Below are 22,861 nucleotides of genomic sequence, written 5' to 3' on the forward strand. Positions count from 1 at the left end.
AAATGGCGCAAACTGTCCAGTGCGTGCAGGAGGCCGACATCCCATAATGGCGCACAGTGCCCTGCATGTCAAAGGGGTTGTTCCTGCAGTGTCTGCATAAGAATGGTGGTCACTGAAGTGTCTGAAGACGAATGGTGCTCACTGAAGTGTCTGCACATGAATGGTGGTCGCTGAAGTGTCTGCACATGAATGGTGGTCGCTGAAGTGTCTGCACACGAATGGTGCTCACTGAAGTGTCTGCACACGAATGGTGGTCGCTGAAGTGTCTGCACACGAATGGTGGTCACTGAAGTGTCTGCACACGAATGGTGGTCACTGAAGTGTCTGCACACGAATGGTGGTCACTGAAGTGTCTGCACAAGAATGGTGGTCGCTGAAGTGTCTGCACAAGAATGGTGGTCGCTGAAGTGTCTGCAGATGAATGGTGGTCGCTGAAGTGTCTGCACATGAATGGTGGTCGCTGAAGTGTCTGCACACGAATGGTGGTCGCTGAAGTGTCTGCAGACGAATGGTGGTCGCTGAAGTGTCTGCACACGAATGGTGGTCGCTGAAGTGTCTGCACACGAATGGTGGTCGCTGAAGTGTCTGCACACGAATGGTGGTCGCTGAAGTGTCTGCACACGAATGGTGGTCACTGAAGTGTCTGCACACGAATGGTGGTCGCTGAAGTGTCTGCACACGAATGGTGGTCGCTGAAGTGTCTGCACACGAATGGTGGTCGCTGAAGTATCTGCACACGAATGGTGGTCGCTGAAGTGTCTGCACACGAATGGTGGTCACTGAAGTGTCTGCACACGAATGGTGGTCAGTGTCTGCACACGAATGGTGGTCAGTGTCTGCACACGAATGGTGGCCACTGAAGTGTCTGCACACGAATGGTGGTCGCTGAAGTGTCTGCACACGAATGGTGGTCGCTGAAGTGTCTGCACACGAATGGTGCTCACTGAAGTGTCTGCACACGAATGGTGGTCGCTGAAGTGTCTGCACACGAATGGTGGTCAGTGTCTGCACACGAATGGTGGTCACTGAAGTGTCTGCACACGAATGGTGGTCAGTGTCTGCACACGAATGGTGGTCACTGAAGTGTCTGCACACGAATGGTGGTCGCTGAAGTGTCTGCACACGAATGGTGCTCACTGAAGTGTCTGCACACGAATGGTGGTCGCTGAAGTGTCTGCAGATGAATGGTGGTCACTGAAGTGTCTGCAGATGAATGGTGGTCATTGAAGTGTCTGCACATGAATGGTGGTCGCTGAAGTGTCTGCACACGAATGGTGGTCGCTGAAGTGTCTGCACACGAATGGTGCTCACTGAAGTGTCTGCAGATGAATGGTGGTCATTGAAGTGTCTGCACATGAATGGTGGTCGCTGAAGTGTCTGCAGATGAATGGTGGTCACTGAAGTGTCTGCACACGAATGGTGGTTGCTGAAGTGTCTGCACACGAATGGTGGTCGCTGAAGTGTCTGCACACGAATGGTGGTCGCTGAAGTGTCTGCACACGAATGGTGGTCGCTGAAGTGTCTGCACACGAATTGTGGTCACTGAAGTGTCTGTACAAGAATGGTGGTCGCTGAAGTGTCTGCACATGAATGGTGGTCGCTGAAGTGTCTGCACACGAATGGTGCTCACTGAAGTGTCTGCAGATGAATGGTGGTCGCTGAAGTGTCTGCACACGAATGGTGGTCGCTGAAGTGTCTGCACACGAATGGTGGTCGCTGAAGTGTCTGCACACGAATGGTGGTCACTGAAGTGTCTGCACATGAATGGTGGTCAGTGTCTGCACACGAATGGTGGTCACTGAAGTGTCTGCACACGAATGGTGGTCGCTGAAGTGTCTGCACACGAATGGTGGTCGCTGAAGTGTCTGCACACGAATGGTGGTCGCTGAAGTGTCTGCACACGAATGGTGGTCGCTGAAGTGTCTGCACACAAATGGTGGTCGCTGAAGTGTCTGCACACGAATGGTGGTCGCTGAAGTGTCTGCACACGAATGGTGGTCGCTGAAGTGTCTGCACACGAATGGTGGTCACTGAAGTGTCTGCACATGAATGGTGGTCAGTGTCTGCACACGAATGGTGGTCACTGAAGTGTCTGCACACGAATGGTGGTCGCTGAAGTGTCTGCACACGAATGGTGGTCGCTGAAGTGTCTGCACACGAATGGTGGTCGCTGAAGTGTCTGCACACGAATGGTGGTCGCTGAAGTGTCTGCACACGAATGGTGGTCGCTGAAGTGTCTGCACACGAATGGTGGTCGCTGAAGTGTCTGCACACGAATGGTGGTCGCTGAAGTGTCTGCACACGAATGGTGGTCACTGAAGTGTCTGCACATGAATGGTGGTCAGTGTCTGCACACGAATGGTGGTCACTGAAGTGTGTGCACACGAATGGTGGTCGCTGAAGTGTCTGCAGACGAATGGTGGTCACTGAAGTGTCTGCACATGAATGGTGGTCGCTGAAGTGTCTGCACACGAATGGTGGTCGCTGAAGTGTCTGCAGACGAATGGTGGTCGCTGAAGTGTCTGCACACGAATGGTGGTCGCTGAAGTGTCTGCACACGAATGGTGGTCGCTGAAGTATCTGCACACGAATGGTGGTCGCTGAAGTGTCTGCACACGAATGGTGGTCACTGAAGTGTCTGCACACGAATGGTGGTCAGTGTCTGCACACGAATGGTGGTCAGTGTCTGCACACGAATGGTGGTCGCTGAAGTGTCTGCACACGAATGGTGGTCGCTGAAGTGTCTGCACACGAATGGTGCTCACTGAAGTGTCTGCACACGAATGGTGGTCGCTGAAGTGTCTGCACACGAATGGTGGTCAGTGTCTGCACACGAATGGTGGTCACTGAAGTGTCTGCACACGAATGGTGGTCAGTGTCTGCACACGAATGGTGGTCACTGAAGTGTCTGCACACGAATGGTGGTCGCTGAAGTGTCTGCACACGAATGGTGCTCACTGAAGTGTCTGCACACGAATGGTGGTCGCTGAAGTGTCTGCAGATGAATGGTGGTCACTGAAGTGTCTGCAGATGAATGGTGGTCATTGAAGTGTCTGCACATGAATGGTGGTCGCTGAAGTGTCTGCACACGAATGGTGGTCGCTGAAGTGTCTGCACACGAATGGTGCTCACTGAAGTGTCTGCAGATGAATGGTGGTCATTGAAGTGTCTGCACATGAATGGTGGTCGCTGAAGTGTCTGCAGATGAATGGTGGTCACTGAAGTGTCTGCACACGAATGGTGGTTGCTGAAGTGTCTGCACACGAATGGTGGTCGCTGAAGTGTCTGCACACGAATGGTGGTCGCTGAAGTGTCTGCACACGAATGGTGGTCGCTGAAGTGTCTGCACACGAATTGTGGTCACTGAAGTGTCTGTACAAGAATGGTGGTCGCTGAAGTGTCTGCACATGAATGGTGGTCGCTGAAGTGTCTGCACACGAATGGTGCTCACTGAAGTGTCTGCAGATGAATGGTGGTCGCTGAAGTGTCTGCAGATGAATGATGGTCACTGAAGTGTCTGCACACGAATGGTGGTCAGTGTCTGCACACGAATGATGGTCACTGAAGTGTCTGCACACGAATGGTGATTTAGAGTATATGGTGTGCACACTGCCAAAAAATAAATAAAGGGGGGTTTGAGGTGCTAGTGAGGGGATCAAGGTCCAGACTACAGAGTATAAATTCAGAACGCTGCACTCTCATTCAGATGAAGTAGAAAAAGAGACCAACAGATTCGTTTTTTTGCTTTAGCCAAAAAAATTATGTAATTTATTTATAGACCGTACAAGTGGAGGGGACGTTTCGGCCCAAACATAGGCCTTCTTCACGCCAAGTCACACTCCATAGAAAAAAGTATGGTATCCATCCACAGACAGCTGTTTCGGGGTATTTTCCCCTCATCAGTGTGGAGTAGGAAACTGGCTAGTGGGAGCAATCCCTAGTAGAAGACTACATAGGTAAGGGTGGTTGACCTTAGGGAGATCAACATCCAACACCGCAGAGACACCATCACGTGTTTCTCAACGCAGTGACACTAGAACTGCCAGCGTTGAGAAACATGTGATGGTGTCTCCACGGGATTCTTGTTTTGAAGATGAATGGTGGTCACTGAAGTGTCTACAGATGAATGGTGGTCACTGAAGTGTCTGCAGATGAATGGTTGTATTAAAGCGGTCCCCTTCTTGGTGCTAAAATGGTTACGTACGTATCACATACAATCTACATACCTGGTGCCCAAAATGTGTTCACCTCCGTCTGCCTCTTTTGTTGAGAGTTGTGGCTCGATTCATCTAGATTCAAGATGGCCGCTCCAGGGGAGGCAAATAGCGGGACCATGTAGGGGCACTACATGACATACAGTACAGAACAAAAGTTTGTACACGCCTTCTCATTCAAAGAGTTTTCTTTATTTTCATGACTCTGAAAATTGTAGATTCACATTGAAGGTATCAAAACTATGCATTAACACATGTGGAATGAAATAATTAACAAAAAAGTGTGAAACAACTGATATGTCTTATATTCTAGATTCTTCAAAGTAGCCACTTTTTGCTTTGATTACTGCTTTGCACACTCTTGGCATTCTCTTGATGAGCTTCAAGAGGTAATCACCGGAAATGGTCTTCCAACAGTCTTGAAGAAGTTCCCATAGATGCTTAGCACTTGTTGGCCCTTTTGCCTTCACTCTGCAGTCCAGTTCACCCCAAACCATCTCGATTGGGTTCAGGTCTGGTGACTGTGGAGGCCAGTTCATCTGGCGTAGCACTCCATAACTCTCCTTCTTAGTCAAATAGTCCTAACACAGCCTGGAGGTGTGTTTGGGGTCATTGTCCTGTTGAAAAATAAATGATGGTCCAAATAAACGCAAACCGGATGGAATAGCATGCTGCTGTGGTAGCCATGCTGGTTCAGTATACCTTCAATTTTGAATAAATCCCCAACAGTGTCACCAGCAAAGCACCCCTACACCATCACACCTCCTCCTCCATGCTTCACGGTGGGAATCAGGCATGTAGAGTCCATCCGTTCACCTTTTCTGCGTCGCACAAAGACACGGTGGTTGGATCCAAAGATATCAAATTTGGACTCATCAGACCAAAGCACAGATTTACACTGGTCTAATGTCCATTCCTTGTGTTCTTTAGCCCAAACAAGTCTCTTCTTCTTGTTGCCTGTCCTTAGCAGTGGTTTCCTAGCAGCTATTTTACCATGAAGGCCTGCTGCACAAAGTCTCCTCTTAACAGTTGTTCTAGAGATGTGTCTGCTTCTAGAAATATGTGTGGCATTGACCTGGTCTTTAATCTGAGCTGCTGTTAACTTGCGATTTCTGAGGCTGGTGACTCGGATAAACTTATCCTCCGCAGCAGAGATGACTCTTGGTCTTCTTTTCCTGGGGCGGTCCTCATGTGAGCCAGTTTCTTTGTAGCGTTTGATGGTTTTTGCCACTGCACTTGGGGACACTTTCAAAGTTTTCCCAATTTTTCAGACTGACTGACCTCCATTTCTTAAAGTAATGATGGCCACTCGTTTTTCTTTACCTAGCTGCTGTTTTCTAGCCATAATACAAATTCTAACAGTCTATTCAGTAGGACTATCAGCTGTGTATCCACCAGACTTCTGCACAACACAACTGATGGTCCCAATCCCATTTATAAGGCAAGAAATCCCACTTATTAAACCTGATAGGGCACACCTGTGAAGTGAGAACCATTTCCGGTGACTACATCTTGAAGCTCATCAAGAGAATGCCAAGAGTGTGCAAAGCAGTAATCAAAGCAAAAGGTGGCTACTTTGAAGAACCTAGAATATAACACATATTTTCAGTTGTTTCACACTTTTTTGTTAAGTATTTCATTCCACATGTGTTAATTCATAGTTATGATGCCTTCAATGTGAATCTACAATTTTCAGAGTCATGAAAATAAAGAAAACTCTTTGAATGAGAAGGTGTGTCCAAACTTTTGGTCTGTACTGTATATGGGGGTGGAGTGTCACTAACCTTATCATAGCTTCCCATTACTTCTAAGGGGTACTTCACACACAGCGAGATCGCTACTGAGATCGCTGCTGAGTCACGTTTTTTGTGATACACTAGTGACCTCATTAGCGATCTCGCTGTGTGTGACACTGAGCAGCGATCTGGCCCCTGCTGTGAGATCGCTGCTCGTTACACACAGCCCTGGTTCATTTTTTTATTGTTGCTCTCCCGCTGATAAGTACACATCGCTGTGTGTGACAGCGAGAGAGCAACAATCCTGAATGTGAAGGGAGCAGGAGCCGGCGTCTGACAGTCTGCGGTAAGCTGTAACCAAGGTAAACATCGGGTAACCAAGTTGGTTACCCGATATTTACCTTCGTTACCAGCGTCTGCAGCTCTGACGCTGCCAGTGCCGGCTCCCTGCTCCCTGCACACGTAGCCGGAGGACACATCGGGTAAATAAGCAAAGGTTTGCTTATTAACCCGATGTGTGCTGTGGCTACAAGTGCAGGGAGCCAGCGCTAAGCGGTGTGTGCTGGTAACTAAGGTAAACATCGGGTAACCATACCCGATGTTTACCTTAGTTACCAGTGTCCTCAGTTTCCAGACGCCGGCTCTCTGCAAGCGCAGCGTCGCTTCCACGTCGCTGCTGGCTGGGGGCTGGTCACTGGTCGCTGGTGAGATCTGCCTGTTTGACAGCTCACCAGCGACCATATAACGACGCAGCAGTGATCCTGACCAGGTCAGATCGCTGGTGGGATCGCTGCTGCGTCGCTAAAGTGTGACGGTACCCTAAGGCTTCATTCAGACATCAGTGATTTTCTTCAGTGTTTGGTCAGTGTGTCAGTTTTTACCATCAGAGACTTTTACAAATGGAAAAATAAATGACAAAGCTTCTCATTTCCATTACAATGTTTTTTGTTTTTTTTTTTTTTTTTTGTTTTTTTTTTTAAGACAAGAACATTACAATGTTAATCACGGACAGCACACCGATGCCATCCGTCTGCTGTCTGATGATCACAGAGCCATAGACTTGTGTGGGAAATTTTAAGTCTTGACATCAAAACTGGACATGTCTCTATGATTTTTTTTTTTGTGGATATACAGTCTGCAAAAAACACAGACATGTTAATACTGTAGCTCCATCGATTTTAATGGATACTTGTTCCATCTGTGAAACCCATGTAAACAACACGTATGTGATTGACAGACGTCTGAATGAGGCCTAATAGTGAAGAAAGCCTCCGTAGAACAGTACCTCACAAACCTCTGTACATCGTTACCATGTACTGTACATGAGGCTTATTGGAAATGGGTTATCAGGACTGTTTTTTGATTATTCTCCCTTGCAGGGCATCTTTTGGCATTTATGATTTGGCATCACGATCCAATACAAGCATGGTGCATACTAGTGGCTGCTAGAAATGCAGTGTTTCAGAGAAAACATCAAAGCAGATGTTGTCTAATGCTGGGCGGAAGTCATCATTGTAGACCAAAAAGGAGATAGTTGCACACTGGAGTGCTAAAATAGGTGGAACAATGAATATAAGAATATTGACATGCATTGCTGCCATAAAAAAACATGTAAAAATTTAGCACACAAAATTGGCTGGATTTTGTGTGAGCCCAACAGCCAGTGGCAAGGCAACATCATTTTTGTTGGGTACCTATCAAATTAATGCCTCTGTTTAGGTTTAAAAAACCTACAATTTATGGGCGGACAGGAACCTGTAAATGGAAGTGTGGCGCCCCTGAGGCTCAGTCGCCACAGGGTATTGTATCTGACTTAAGATGCAATGCTTTATCCCGGGTGATGAAGGAGTTATCCACTGTTGTTTGTTTCACTTACACAAAATCCAGTCAGTGAGTCAAACAGTTACACAGAAAGCCAGACAGTCTGGGGAATTCCTGGTTGCTTGGGCAACCACTAATTAGTCATCCCAAAGGTGGGGGCTGCCTGAAGAAGTAGGAACACACAAACAGTTTGAGTTTAGAATAGTCTGAGACTCGGAAGAACACGGTACCTAGAAGGCGTGCTTCAGAGCTCTTCTAGTTAGAACTGGGCAGACTGGAAGAGGGCGAGAGGCAACCGGTGGAGATAGTGAGACAGAGGAGAACATGGTAGCTGGAGGTCGAGCTTAACCGTTCCCACAGTGCCAGCACTGACAGGGTGCAGAAGCCCCAGGGCAGATTATACTCTATGTTGTCTGCCAGAATCTGCAGGGATGGGGATTTCAAGTCGTATCGCCCACCACCCATTTTCCCAGGAGCACAGTGACACATAGGATCCAGGGTCGGGATTAGAGCCAGGCCCCACGGCAAAGATCCACGTCACCTGCATACAGGATGGGACACTTAACAGAGACACTGGGGTCCCCAAGTCGCTTCAAACCACGGGGATCCACAACCGATTGCAAGGAAGGGAGATCTCACACTCCACAGACACCTGTGATTGCCTCTGATTTACCTGGGACCGGCTTAGGCCCATCGCGGCGGAGAGCAGCACCTCCAGGGCATCATACCAACTGTGAGTAAAGAGAACTTTGAACCGCAGCCCCCTGTGTCATCCCTGTCTTTTCCGGCGCTCCTGTGGACTACTGCCCTCGTCATCCACCCGAGGCCCGCTCCACCTGTGGGGAGCGACACCATCCTGGCTGCCATAACACCTGCCCCGATGAGGAATTCTGCAGCGGCGGCTAATCCCTGGCAGCATACCACAGATGGCGACATGACAAACTTTCCCCAACACCCCGCTTTCTCCATCATTTACTGTACGCCTCGGGGCAACGGAAACGGGCAAGGCCACCCGTGACATCGCCTGACCTGACCCGCAACGAGTTGGTTAACCACCTGCCCCGTGGGGCGTTACAGAAGGGAATCTGTCAACAGGTTCTTGCCACCTAATCTGTGAGCAGCATAATGTAAGGGCAGAGTCCCTAATTGCAGCGATGTGTTACTTACTGAGCTGCTTAGTGTAGTTTTTATAAAATCACCTTTTAATTAGCAGGAATTTATCATTAGAGGACTACTTGGTATGTGGTCAGGTAGTCCAACAGCTGCATGTGCTCATTATAACCCTGTTCTACATTCAAATAATGCTAGATCTGCAGCAGAGAAAACATTGTTTTTATCATAATGATACCAAGCACCCCAATAAGTAACACATCCCTGGAATCAGGGTCTCTGTCACTACATTATGCTTCGCTTAGTTGGGGTAGCAAAAACCTGGTAACAGATTCCCTTTAAAAGCCACTGTCAATCTCTCTGCGTGCACCGACTGCCAACGCCCCAGTGTACAATCAGGGCAACAACTGGGATACCATGACACCCGTTGGACTTGGAACTACTATGTTAGACTGATTTCACTTGTTCTGTAATCATCCAGTTAGAACGGATTCTGCAGAGATCCGTTGGCAAAATGATGTCTGCTGGATCCGTCTTTTCAACATCAAAGTCCATGGAGAATGCATCCGTTAATGGATTCCATTTGAAATAGATCTTGTAAGAAAAAATTGATCCTTTACAAATGGAAGAATAACGGATTACTAAATAGCAATCCGTTAACGGATCCGTTCTCCATAGACTCCCATGTTAATAAAAACGGATCCAGCAGACATCAGTTATTTAACAACGCCCAAAACAATTGTGTTTGCAGAACTTTTTTCCCAACGGATCTTTGCAGGATCCGTGCTAATGCATGATTACAGGACATGTGAACTCAGCCTTAGTCCTCCTGTAAAGGTCAGCTACAGACTTTGTTTCATAGGAGAACTACGATTTTGCTATATACTGAAACACTGTTGATCAGAGGTTGAAGTCACCTGAAAGGACTAAAAATTAAAGTAAAAATTAAAAAAAAAACCAAAACCTAAGTTTAAATCACCCTTATTTTCCTCTTATACAAAAAAATGTTTAAAAATAAACATTTGGAATCTTCATGTACAAAAAAGTCCGGTCTATCAACATAGACAATTATTTAAATCAAGCATTATTAAACCGCAAAAAAAAAATCCAAATACCAGAATTGCCATCTTTCGGTCCCTGCACTTTCCGCAAAAATTCAATAAAAAGGCGATATTGCATGTACCTTAAAATGGTGTCAATAAAAACATCAGTTCAAGGTCTCAAAAAACCTATCCCTCACTCAGCCCCCCCAGACGGAAAAAGTTACAGGTTTCATAAAAGAGTGACAAAGACTCTCTTATTTTTTTTATGTCAAACATTTAAAAAAAAAAAAAAAAAAAATGGATAAATTCAGGAGCGCAATATTCATACTGACATGAAGAATCGTGTTGCCAGTTCGTTTTCACCAGACATTGAACACCATAAAAAAGGGCCAATAGGAGAACTGCCTTTTTCCCAATTTCAGCACACTTGGATGTTTTTTCCACTTTTCAGTACATTTATTGTATGGTAAAATGAATAGTCTAATTTAAAACAGCAACTCGCCCCACATAGAAACAAGCCCTCGTGACTGTGTCCATAGAAAGATAAAACAATACTTGCTCTTGAAACAAGAGGAAACAAAAAAAGGTCCAAACAAAGCCAATCCTGGGTTAGATCTGCTTTCTCTGAACCATTATTATAGTACAGCATAAGTCATTGTAATGGCTGCGCTGTCAGTTCTGTGGTTAGACAGCATGAATCTGCTGACTGGTTCCTTTTTATCCCTTTGCAGCAGCTTCCATGCATTTAAAGAGCTGCTGCCAGGTAGTTTATGATCTTTCACAGCAGTATTACAGCATGATCCCCATTCGCACATTAGTATTTTTCATAAGTATTTCTATGCCAAAACCAGGAGTCTCTTCAAAAGACAGAATTAGAATTTTTTTCCTGTAATTTCCACTCCTGGCTTTGGCTTACAAACACTGATGCAAAACACTGTGCACATTGTATACCAGCAATCGTGACTAGGGATGAGCGAACCCGAACTGTAAGGTTTGGGGTTCGTACCAGACACCTAGTGTCCGGTGTAGAACCCCAAACACGGACATCCATGTTACTGGTTCACCAGCCAAAAGGAGCATGTTGACATGCTGCAACGCATTCATGTCCACTTCCGTTTTCACACGTACCGGAGACACTGGCACACGTAGACCCAATAATATCAATGGGTTTGCCCACACCTGCCTGTTTTCACAAGGACCGTGTGTCCATGTGGAGCATACGTGTGTCTGTCTGCTCCACTCGTAGACATGTCCGTTTTTCTCCGTCAGCACTGGTGTCAAATCAAAAAGGTCCGTGGAGCCTCTGTTAGGAGTCTCAACACAGAAACCAGCCAGATATCCCTCCGGGAAGAGCCCAGCCAAGGGGTGACTCTTTTTAGGAGACCATCATAACCACCATATTAAGTGGCCCTTATAGTCAATATCCAACTTTTCGACAAGTTTAAAGATATGACAAGGGAAACACCAAGGCCAGGTATCCATCCACAGACAGCCGTTTCGGGGTATTGCCCCTCATCAGTGTGGAGTAGGATACTGGCTGGGTGGGAGCAATGCCTAGTAGACCAACAAAACAAAACAATCACTGATCTCAGGGAGACCAGCCAGAGAAAAACACTGCCGGCAGCCAGCGACTTGTACCTAGGATTTCACTGTCTTGAGCGCCCTCGCTGGCTGCCGACAGTGTTTTTCTCTGGCTGGTCTCCCCGAGATCAGTGATTGTTTTGTTTTGTTGGTCTACTAGGCATTGCTCCCACCCAGCCAGTATCCTACTCCACACTGATGAGGGGCAATACCCCGAAACGGCTGTCTGTGGATGGATACCTGGCCTTGGTGTTTCCCTTGTCATATCTTTAAACTTGTCGAAAAGTTGAATATTGACTATAAGGGCCACTTAATATGGTGGTTATGGTGGTTTCCAAAAAATGAGTCACCCCTTGGCTGGGCTCTTCCCGGAGGGATATCTGGCTGGTTTCTGTGTTGAGACTCCTAACAGAGGCTCCACGGACCTTTTAGATTTGCATATTTCCCAGGGGGCAATGTACCTAGGATTTCACTGTCTTGAGCGCCCTCGCTGGCTGCCGGCAGTGTTTTTCTCTGGCTGGTCTCCCCAAGATCAGTGATTGTTTTGTTTTGTTAGCACTGGTGTCACACAGACCGCACACTAATGTGATCCGCGTGACATGTACCGGAGAAAACACGTGCCTGTGAAATAAAATTATTTTCTATACTGACCTGTCTCCACCACTAATGTCTCTGTCGCTGCTGTCACTTGCTTCCAACTCCAACTCATTGTGCTCATTGCATATACACTGCACCTCGGACCGGAAGCAGCAGCAACACCGGACACAGCAGCACCATGGACAGGTAAGTATAGAAGTCAGTGTGATATGTGGATGTCACACAGATAGCATCCTGACAGCACACGCTGAACACACACACACCTACACCACGGACCGTGCAAAGCATGTGTGTTTTGCACAAACGTGTGAAAAAGGCCTTAGGCTATGTCCGCACTTTGCGTCGTCCTAAATGCATGTCAAAACGCACATTTAGGCAGTAATTGATTTTGCCAAAGTTGCTTTTGTCCACAAAATAGCGGTAAAAACGCATGCGTATTTACCGTGTTTTTGCCACGATTTTTAGCGCTTTTTACATGCTTTTCCATTGCGTTTTGACATTTATTTTGAACATAAAGACACAACTAAATAAAGTTTAAACAGTCAAATATAATGAAAAAATAGAAAAAAAAGGAGCATACATCTAATTTATGAAAAAATGAATAAAATAGTTATATTACATATAATTATAGCGGTTTTATACTATTTAGCGGAAAAATATCAATAAATTAATATTTTTCTTTAATTTATTTGTCGGACTATGTGTGTGTTAAGGGTCATATTATACCATTATTTCAATGTCAGAAAAGCATGTGTTTTTTAAGTCCAAAACGCATGTTTTCAGCACCTAAAAAGCAGGTAAAACGCTGGAATTTTGATGTTTCTTGCTTTTTCCCATTTCTCATTGACTTCCATGTTAGCAAAACGCAACCAAAATGGCAAAAAAAAAACCAAACAGTTGACATGCTGCTTCTTTGAATGCATGGTTTTTGCCACAAAATATGCAAATTAAACGCTGCGTTTTGAAACGCTAAGTGCAGACAGCAAATCCACATTTTCCATACACTTTGCTGGAAAAACAAAACGCAAGCCTTTTGGCATGAAAACGTTGCAGTTCAAAAATGACCTAAAATGCACCTGAAACGCAGATGGAAAGGCAAAGTGCGGACACAGCCTAAAGGCAAATCGCTGCCCGTGTCGCACAAAGTCAGTAACCCCCGTCACACATACTTACCTCTCGTGCGACCTCGCTGTGGGCGGCGAACGTCCACTTCCTGGAGTGGGAGGGACGTTTGGCGTCACAGCGACGTCACATGGCCGCCAGCCAATGGAAGCGGAGGGGCGGAGATGAGCGGGACATAAACATCCCGCCCACCTCCTTCCTTCACATAGCCGGCGGCGGCCGCGTGACGCAGGTGAGCTGCTGTTCATCGTTCCCGGGGTGTCACACGGAGCGACGTGTGCTACCCCGGAAACGATGAACAACTAAATGAAACGATATTATGGAACCTAGCAACCAGTACACGACTCACGATTTGTGAGCAATACTGCGTCGCTAGGAGGTGTCACACAGGCCGGCATCGCCAGCGATGCCGGATGTGCGTCACAAAAACCGTGACCCCGACGATCTATCGCACGATAGATTGTCTGGTGTAAAGCAGCCTTAAGGCTGTGGGCACTAGTGGAACCATCACAGTCATGACAAGTATTGGTATGGCTGTGATTTACTGGCGCACTACGTGACCCGGTCTGTTAAGGTTGGATCACAGGTTGCACCACCATTTTGCATTCTAATCTTGGTGCACTGAAGAGTGCAATACCAGCTAGTTTAATCAGCTCTGATATCGCCTGGTGCAAACAAGTCGAATACCACCTGGTGCAACCAGCGCTAATACCGCATGGTGCAAGCATCTCTAATATAGCTTCCTGCAATACTGCTCTGATACCACCTGGTGTAATACTGCTTTAATACCACCAGGTGCAATACTGCTGTAATACCGCCTTGTGCAAACAGCTCCAATATAGCCTGGTGCATACTGGTGTAACATTGCCTGGTGCAAACAGCTCTAAACTCTTACCAACATTGGACTTACTGGGTACGTCCTAGATAATGTCGGTGTAATCACTATCGGCTGCTCTGGTGAGCCGATGGTGATCCCCGCACATGTCTGCTGATTTGAACAGCAGACATGTGCAGCTAACAGGCAGAGGTGGATCTGCGATTCACCCGTACCTGTTAACCCCTTAGCATCTGCACAAAAATGGTACCATTAAAAATGTCAGCTCAAGACACAAAAACTAAGCCATCACTGAGCCATAGATCCTGAAAAAGGAGAAAGCTACGGGTCTAAACCGCCTGGTGCAAACAGCTGTAATATAGCGTGGTACAATACTGATCTAATATCGCCTGGTGCAAGCAGCTCTAATACCACCTAGTGCAATATTCGTCTATCTAACATCGCCTGGTGCAATACTGCTCTAATACTGCCTTTTGCAAACAGCTCTAATACTGCCTGGTGCAAACAGCTTTAACATAGCCTCATGCAATACTGGTCTAATACTACCTGGTGCAAACTGCTCTAATATAGCCTGGTGTTTACAGTCCTAATACAGCCTCTTCTCTACCTTGAATTATTTTTGTGGCGTAAAACCATAAGGAGCCATAAGGGTAAAACCATAACCATTAAATAGGAGACGTGGTCATGGTGCTGCTGATGGTGGTGTGGTCGCTGCAGGGAGACTGCCTAGTAGGGTGGATCCTATCTTCTTAGACCTATATGCCCATATAGATGACCTGGAAAGATTTATCCTACTGGCAGATTCCCTTAATCCAGTATTCACAGGGATATATGAGGAGTTTGACAAAGGACAAAGTGAAAGCACTCAGCCTAATGGTGCCCATGGTTTGCTATGGCAACTGGAGGCCTGATAAAAGTTTCTGAGTCTGCCATATACCACAGTAACACTAAAAATCCTACTTTTCCCAATAAAAAAATGTTTAATCCAATAAAACACAATCAGAACTTAAAAACGTCATATTTGGTATCACTGCAGCCACAACATGTATTATAACATATTATTTATCCCGCAAGGTGAACACCGCAAAAAAAGAAAAGAAAAAGTGCAGTGACACTCAGCATAGCAGACATGATGAAGTGATGTCATCACATCTATTGTGTCAGCAAACTCCGTCCTTAACCAGTGTATTCACCTGTATCATGAGAATGCAGATCGCAACATCAGTTTGTGTGTGGTCATCGAGCAAGGGCATGGTGCGGCCTGTGGGCCACTGTTTTCAGGCCTTTGGCTGTCTTGGTCTGGACTAGTACAGACAGAGCTAGATGTGGCACATGGGCTGCACTTTGCCCAGGTCTCATGTTGACCCATACTATAGAATTATATACTTATTACTAGCTGTTCTCAGCCAGCTAACGTTCGGCACTACCATTCCTATCTAATTCATTCTGCTGAGCGGTTTGTTGTTAAGCTTCCCTATAGCTTTGCTTATCTAGCTCTATCTGCTCAGATGTTCGTTGTTGATAAGCAATCCTACGATTTTGTCGATATTGTTGTTGTCGAGCAGCTGCCGCACCGTTGTCCGGATTTTCCTGCGGCCCGTGAGATGGAGCTGGCGATTCTTCTTGGTTCATTTTCTTTCGGAGAATGCGGATGCAATTAAATGTACGTTTACCTTTGTTGAAGTGGTTGAATTACGCATAAAGGAAGTTGATAATTGTCAACTGGCAACATGAATCCCAATGATACACGGAAAGCAAGACGTTAATAGTGACAGTGGAACGAAAACGTGACATGAAAAATGCTGGGAGTTGCAATTTAGCATTACGCGGCCTTTGTCTGTCATTGGCTGAATCAGCTCAGTTTGAGATGTGTGAGTGTGCAATGTACACAACAGGATTTGTCTCTGTGCTTACAGGACCTGTGATGATGTCACATGGAGGTGAGGAGTCAGGGGTCACATGATCACCTCCTCAATGTATGCAAGACTGCTGTGCTGGTTGTGATCAGGGCCGCCATCAGGACATTACTACTGAGACTGGTGTAGGGGGCCCAGTGAAGAGGGGGGGCCCGGCTGAGCCAGAGACAATTACTTAGCTTTATTAAGCCCCAGGCCAGCCGGGCCCCCACCCCTCTTCACCGGGTCCCCCCCGAGTCACTGTTGCTTTTGCCACTAGACACGTGGCTAATTTGCATCACATGCAAATTAGCCACGTGTGCTGGATATACCGGGTATGCAGCTGCATACTCGGTATCTAGGAGGGGTGCTGGCGGTGCATCTGCCCTGGGCGCAACTGTGAAGGGGGGCACTGTCGGGCTGCCTGATTCGGCAGTGTGAAGTCTGCCCGAGAGCTGCGTTTGTGGCCCCGTAGTGGGAGCCTTTTATTCTCTGAGCGCGGCTGGGGCCCTTGCTCGCTGGTCAGTAATGAGGGCAATCTGACCTGTTGTCCGGAGCTCCAGGCTTCGGGGGGCCTTGGTCAGATCGCCCTCATCACACGCTGCGTGCCGGGGAGGGAGCGATCCTGCAGCCCCACACAGTCAGTGCAGGCAGCGGAACGCAGGAATCTCTCCTATGTTCCCTGCCCGGCACTTTCTCTGTGACACACGCGGCTTGCCCTGATGACGTCAGTACTGCGCGCGCATGTGTCATTTCAAACGTTCCTAGTCGGCTGGCAGGAACAGAAGTGGCACAGCCGGGTCCTTCACGGAGAGAAGCAGCGGCGGGGCCCCTAGAAGAACAGCATCGGCGCGGCCGGGCCCCGTACAAGAGAAGAAGCAGCTCGGCGGGGGTCCCGTACGGAGATGCCTGAGGAGGGAGAGGTGAGAGGGGACAATAAGGAGGAGGAGGGGGGGTTACTGGTGACTAATACTGGAGGTGTAGCAGTAGCTTAGCTACTGGGGGGGCAGGGGGTGGTCGCCCGGAGCTGCTGCCTCCCAGGGCCATGTTAAAACAGTTTTTTTTGTGTTGTTTTATCTCCCATTTCCTTTTGCCATCTAGCAAATGGGGTGGGGTTTTTCAAGCGGGAGGGGAGAGGGGATTTAATACCTGAGCACTGCAGAGGCAGGAGGCTCTAATCTGCTCTCGTGCAGGACTTGCGATGACGTCATGCCCATGTGACCCCCATGTGGCAGGAGCCAGAAGATACTTGAGTAGCTGCAGCAGGTGAGGGCATATGACAGGTAATGAGTGAAGAGGATGACATGGGTGGTGCTGAGTGTGAGGGGCAGAGTGTGACAAGAGAGGGGCAGACTGTGATGGGCAGATCGTGACAAGAGAGGGGCAGAGTGTGATGGGCAGAGTGTGACAAGAGAGGGGCAGAGTGTGACAAGAGAGGGGCAGAGTGTGACAAGAGAGGGGCAGAGTGTGATGGGCTCAGTGTGAAGGGCAGAGTGTGATGGGCTCAGTGTGACAAGAGAGAGGTAGACTGTGACAAGAGGGGGGCAGAGTGTGACAAGAGGGGGGCAGAGTGTGACAAGAGAGGGGCAGAGTGTGACAAGAGAGGGGCAGAGTGTGATGGGCTCAGTGTGAGGGGCAGAGTGTGACAAGAGAGGGGCAGAGTGTGATGGGCTCAGTGTGACAAGAGAGAGGCAGACTGTGACAAGAAAGGGGCAGACTGTGACAAGAGAGGGGCAGACTGTGACAAGAGAGGGGCAGAGTGTGATGGGCTCAGTGTGAGGGGCAGAGTGTGACAAGAGAGGGGCAGACTGTGACAAGAGAGAGGCAGACTGTGACAAGAGAGGGGCAGACTGTGACAAAAGAGGGGCAGAGTGTGATGGGCTCAGTGTGACAAGAGAGGGGCAGAGTGTGACAAGAGAGGGGCAGAGTGTGACAAGAGAGGGGCAGAGTGTGATGGGCTCAGTGTGAGGGGCAGAGTGTGACAAGAGAGGGGCAGAGTGTGATGGGCTCAGTGTGACAAGAGAGAGGCAGACTGTGACAAGAAAGGGGCAGACTGTGACAAGAGAGGGGCAGAGTGTGATGGGCTCAGTGTGAGGGGCAGAGTGTGACAAGAGAGGGGCAGACTGACAAGAGAGAGGCAGACTGTGACAAGAGAGGGGCAGACTGTGACAAAAGAGGGGCAGAGTGTGATGGGCTCAGTGTGACAAGAGAGGGGCAGAGTGTGACAAGAGAGGGGCAGAGTGTGACAAGAGAGGGGCAGAGTGTGATGGGCTCAGTGTGAGGGGCAGAGTGTGACAAGAGAGGGGCAGAGTGTGATGGGCTCAGTGTGACAAGATAGAGGCAGACTGTGACAAGAAAGGGGCAGACTGTGACAAGAGAGGGGCAGACTGTGACAAGAGAGGGGCAGAGTGTGATGGGCTCAGTGTGAGGGGCAGAGTGTGACAAGAGAGGGGCAGACTGTGACAAGAGAGAGGCAGACTGTGACAAGAGAGGGGCAGACTGTGACAAAAGAGGGGCAGAGTGTGATGGGCTCAGTGTGACAAGAGAGGGGCAGAGTGTGACAAGAGAGGGGCAGAGTGTGACAAGAGAGGGGCAGAGTGTGACAAGTGAGGGGCAGAGTGTGACAAGAGAGAGGCAGAGTGTGACAAGAGAGGGGCAGAGTGTGATGGGCTCAGTGTGACAAGAGAGGGGCAGAGTGTGATGGGTCAGTTTGATAAGAGAGGGGCAGTGTGTGACAAGAGAGGGGCAGACTGTGACAAAAGAGGGGCAGAGTGTGATGGGCTCAGTGTGACAAAAGAGTGGCAGTGTGTGACAAGAGAGGGGCAGAGTGTGATGGGCTCAGTGTGACAAGAGAAGGGCAGAGTGTGACAAGAGAGGGGCAGACTGTGACAAGAGAGGGGCAGAGTGTGATGGGCTCAGTGTGAGGGGCAGAGTGTGACAAGAGAGGGGCAGACTGACAAGAGAGAGGCAGACTGTGACAAGAGAGGGGCAGACTGTGACAAAAGAGGGGCAGAGTGTGATGGGCTCAGTGTGACAAGAGAGGGGCAGAGTGTGACAAGAGAGGGGCAGAGTGTGACAAGAGAGGGGCAGAGTGTGATGGGCTCAGTGTGAGGGGCAGAGTGTGACAAGAGAGGGGCAGAGTGTGATGGGCTCAGTGTGACAAGAGAGAGGCAGACTGTGACAAGAAAGGGGCAGACTGTGACAAGAGAGGGGCAGAGTGTGATGGGCTCAGTGTGAGGGGCAGAGTGTGACAAGAGAGGGGCAGACTGTGACAAGAGAGAGGCAGACTGTGACAAGAGAGGGGCAGACTGTGACAAAAGAGGGGCAGAGTGTGATGGGCTCAGTGTGACAAGAGAGGGGCAGAGTGTGACAAGAGAGGGGCAGAGTGTGACAAGAGAGGGGCAGAGTGTGACAAGTGAGGGGCAGAGTGTGACAAGAGAGAGGCAGAGTGTGACAAGAGAGGGGCAGAGTGTGATGGGCTCAGTGTGACAAGAGAGGGGCAGAGTGTGATGGGTCAGTTTGATAAGAGAGGGGCAGTGTGTGACAAGAGAGGGGCAGACTGTGACAAAAGAGGGGCAGAGTGTGATGGGCTCAGTGTGACAAAAGAGTGGCAGTGTGTGACAAGAGAGGGGCAGAGTGTGATGGGCTCAGTGTGACAAGAGAAGGGCAGAGTGTGACAAGAGAGGGGCAGACTGTGACAAGAGAGGGGCAGAGTGTGATGGGCTCAGTGTGACAAGAGGTGCTCAGTGTGAGGGGCTCGGTGTGACGAGACGTGCTGAGTGTGAGAGGCAGAGTGTGACAAGAGAGGTGCTGACGGAGGGGGGCAGAGTGTGATGGAGGAGGGCAGAGTGTGACGGAGGGGGGCAGTGTAGAGCGTGTATTACGGAAAGAGGCGATGTAGAGCGTGTATTATGGAGCAGGGAGGTGTAGAGCGTGTATTATGGAGCAGGGAGGTGTAGAACGTATATTATGGAAAGAGGCTGTGTAGGTGGTGTGTTATGGTGTTATGTAGAGGGGCGGTGTAGAAGGTGCATTATGGAGAGGGGCGGTGTAGAGAGTGTATTATGGAGCAGGGAGGTGTAGAGTGTGTATTATGAAAATATGTTTTTCCAAGAGTGGTGGCGGACTGTGGAAGGTTTGCGGGGTGGAGGCGGAGCTGGGGTGGAGTCTCAAGGGGGCCCCATAATTTTGCCAGTATGGGGCCCTGACATTCCTAGTGGCAGCCCTGGTTGTGATGGTGCTGGATGAGGTGAAGTTTATACAGTTAGGTCCAGAAATATTTGGACAGTGACACAATTTTCGCGAGTTGGGCTCTGCATGCCACCACATTGGATTTGAAATGAAATCTCTACAACAGAATTCAAGTGCAGATTGTAACGTTTAATTTGAAGGTTTGAATAAAAATATCTGATAGAAATTGTAGGAATTGTACACATTTCTTTACAAACACTCCACATTTTAGGAGGTCAAAAGTAATTGGACAAATAAACCAAACCCAAACAAAACATTTTTATTTTCAATATTTTGTTGCGAATCCTTTGGAGGCAATCACTGCCTTAAAGGGAACCTGTCAGCAGAAATTTCCCCTAAAACCTCACAGATTCCCCCTCTGCAGCTCCTGGGCTGCATTCTAGAAAGGTCCCTGTTAGTATTGTGCCCCCTTTCTGACCAAAAAAAAGAGTTTATAAAGAGGTACCTTTTTGGCTTCGGATTCTATAAATCTGACACGGGGCGGGCTGCCTGATGGCCGTTATTCTGCCCCTTGGTCCTGTATGCCGCCCCCATCGCTGATTTCCACACTTTTGGACGCCGCCCACTGCTCCAGCCATCCCCGCGCATGCCCAGTGCCAGTCTCACGGGACTGAGCACTGTGACTGCTGGTGACGTGTGCGCAGGCAAGTGATTATGGGCGGGACTGTGACTGTTATCAGCAAGTACCCGCCCATAATCTCGTGAGCACGCAAACCTCTCCAGCGTCACACTGTGCTCAGTGTAGATGCTAGACTGTATGGGCTGCTTCCAGGGATGACGTCCCTTTGTCACGTGATAGGGGCGTGTTCAAAATACTATCACGTGACAAAGGGATGCCGTTCCCTTTCTTCTCCAAACTTTTTTCTTCCCATCATTCTGGTACAGGTTGATCTTGGTCTCATCTGTCCATAGAATACTTTTCCAGAACTGAGCTGGCTTCATGAGGTGTTTTTCAGCAAATTTAACTCTGGCCTGTCTATTTTTGGAATTGATGAATGGTTTGCATCTAGATGTGAACCCTTTGTATTTACTTTCATGGAGTCTTCTCTTTACTGTTGACTTAGAGACAGATACACCTACCTCACTGAGAGTGTTCTGGACTTCAGTTGATGTTGTGAACGGGTTCTTCTTCACCAAAGAAAGTATGCGGCGATCATCCACCACTGTTGTCATCCGTGGACGCCCAGGCCTTTTTGAGTTCCCAAGCTCACCAGTCAATTCCTTTTTTCTCAGAATGTACCCGACTGTTGATTTTGCTACTCCAAGCATGTCTGCTATCTCTCTGATGGATTATTTCTTTTTTTTCAGCCTCAGGATGTTCTGCTTCACCTCAATTGAGAGTTCCTTAGACCTCATGTTGTCTGGTCACAGCAACAGCTTCCAAATGCAAAACCACACACCTGTAATCAACCCCAGACCTTTTAACTACTTCATTGATTACAGGTTAACGAGGGAGACGCCTTCAGAGTTAATTGCAGCCCTTAGAGTCCCTTGTCCAATTACTTTTGGTCCCTTGAAAAAGAGGAGGCTATGCATTACAGAGCTATGATTCCTAAACCCTTTCTCCGATTTGGATGTGAAAACTCTCATATTGCAGCTGGGAGTGTGCACTTTCAGCCCATATTATATATATAATTGTATTTCTGAACATGTTTTTGTAAACGGCTAAAATAACAAAACTTGTGTCACTGTCCAAATATTTCTGGACCTAACTGTATGTGGGAGGATCGGCTGTGATGATGTGACGTGGAGGGGAGGGATTAGCGAGAAACCACGAGTAATCACATCAGCTTTTATATATATAGATGATGCATGCTGCAAACAAACAAAACAAAACCAGAGTTGCTGGTAAAAAACCCAAAACAAAACGGAAATAAAAAGTGAAGCTTTATCTCTTTTGTGGGAAAGTATTACAATTAAAAGAAAATCTATAGAAGCTGGGTATTGTCATTAATGTATAGACCTGCAGAATAAAGTTAATGTGTGTATTAAAGTGAATAGTGAACAACGCTTCAATGAAATCGAAAACATCCATAATTTTTTTTGTGCATTCAACCTACAGAAACGGGTTCTAGAAAGTAATCAAAATGTACCAGAAAATTGTACCTCGGAAAACTATATGGTGTCATGGAAAGATAAAGTCCTACTACAGTTTACGGTTGCACTGATGGGAATTGAAAATAAATGGCAGAATATGGTAACACAAAAAGAAGTTATTGTTGTTTTCAGTGCATGAAATATATAATAGTAGTAAAACAGAAATAAAATTATACAATTGTGGTATCGCCATAATTGTGCTGGAGATGGGAATACCCCTTTAAGGGAATCTGTCACCAGGTTTTTGCCACCTAATCTGAGAGCAACATAACGTAGGGGCAGAGATCCTGATTCCAGCGATATGTCACTTACTGGGCTGCTTAGTGTAATTATGATAAAATCACTGTTTAATCAGCAGTAGATTATCATTAGAGGACTACTTGGTGTGCTGCCAGGTAGTCCAGCATATTCATCAGCCCTGTATAACTGCTAAATCTGCAGCAGAGAAAACATTGATTTTATCAAAATGACAGCAAACAGCTCAGTAAGTGACACATCGCTGGAATCAGGATCTCTATCTCTACATTATGCTGCTCTCAGATGGGGGAGCAAAGACCTG

General features: G+C 47.6%; 1 protein-coding gene across 2 annotated transcripts in view; it reads left to right on the forward strand.

Moving 5' to 3' along the window:
* The window catches only part of RHBDD3 (rhomboid domain containing 3), a 55,431-nt gene that overhangs the window by 463 nt on the left and 32,107 nt on the right, over positions 1-22,861 (forward strand). Inside the window, exon 2 of one of the 2 annotated variants that reach the window (XM_075319993.1) lies at positions 22,268-22,402. The exons of the other annotated variant lie outside the window; for it this stretch is intronic. The gene's annotated coding sequence lies outside the window, so the exon portion shown is untranslated. The remainder of the gene's footprint in view (positions 1-22,267; positions 22,403-22,861) is intronic. 2 annotated transcript variants of the gene reach the window in all.

This window comes from Anomaloglossus baeobatrachus, chromosome 1 (assembly GCF_048569485.1).
Source record: "Anomaloglossus baeobatrachus isolate aAnoBae1 chromosome 1, aAnoBae1.hap1, whole genome shotgun sequence".
NCBI classification, from domain to species: Eukaryota; Metazoa; Chordata; class Amphibia; order Anura; family Aromobatidae; genus Anomaloglossus; species Anomaloglossus baeobatrachus.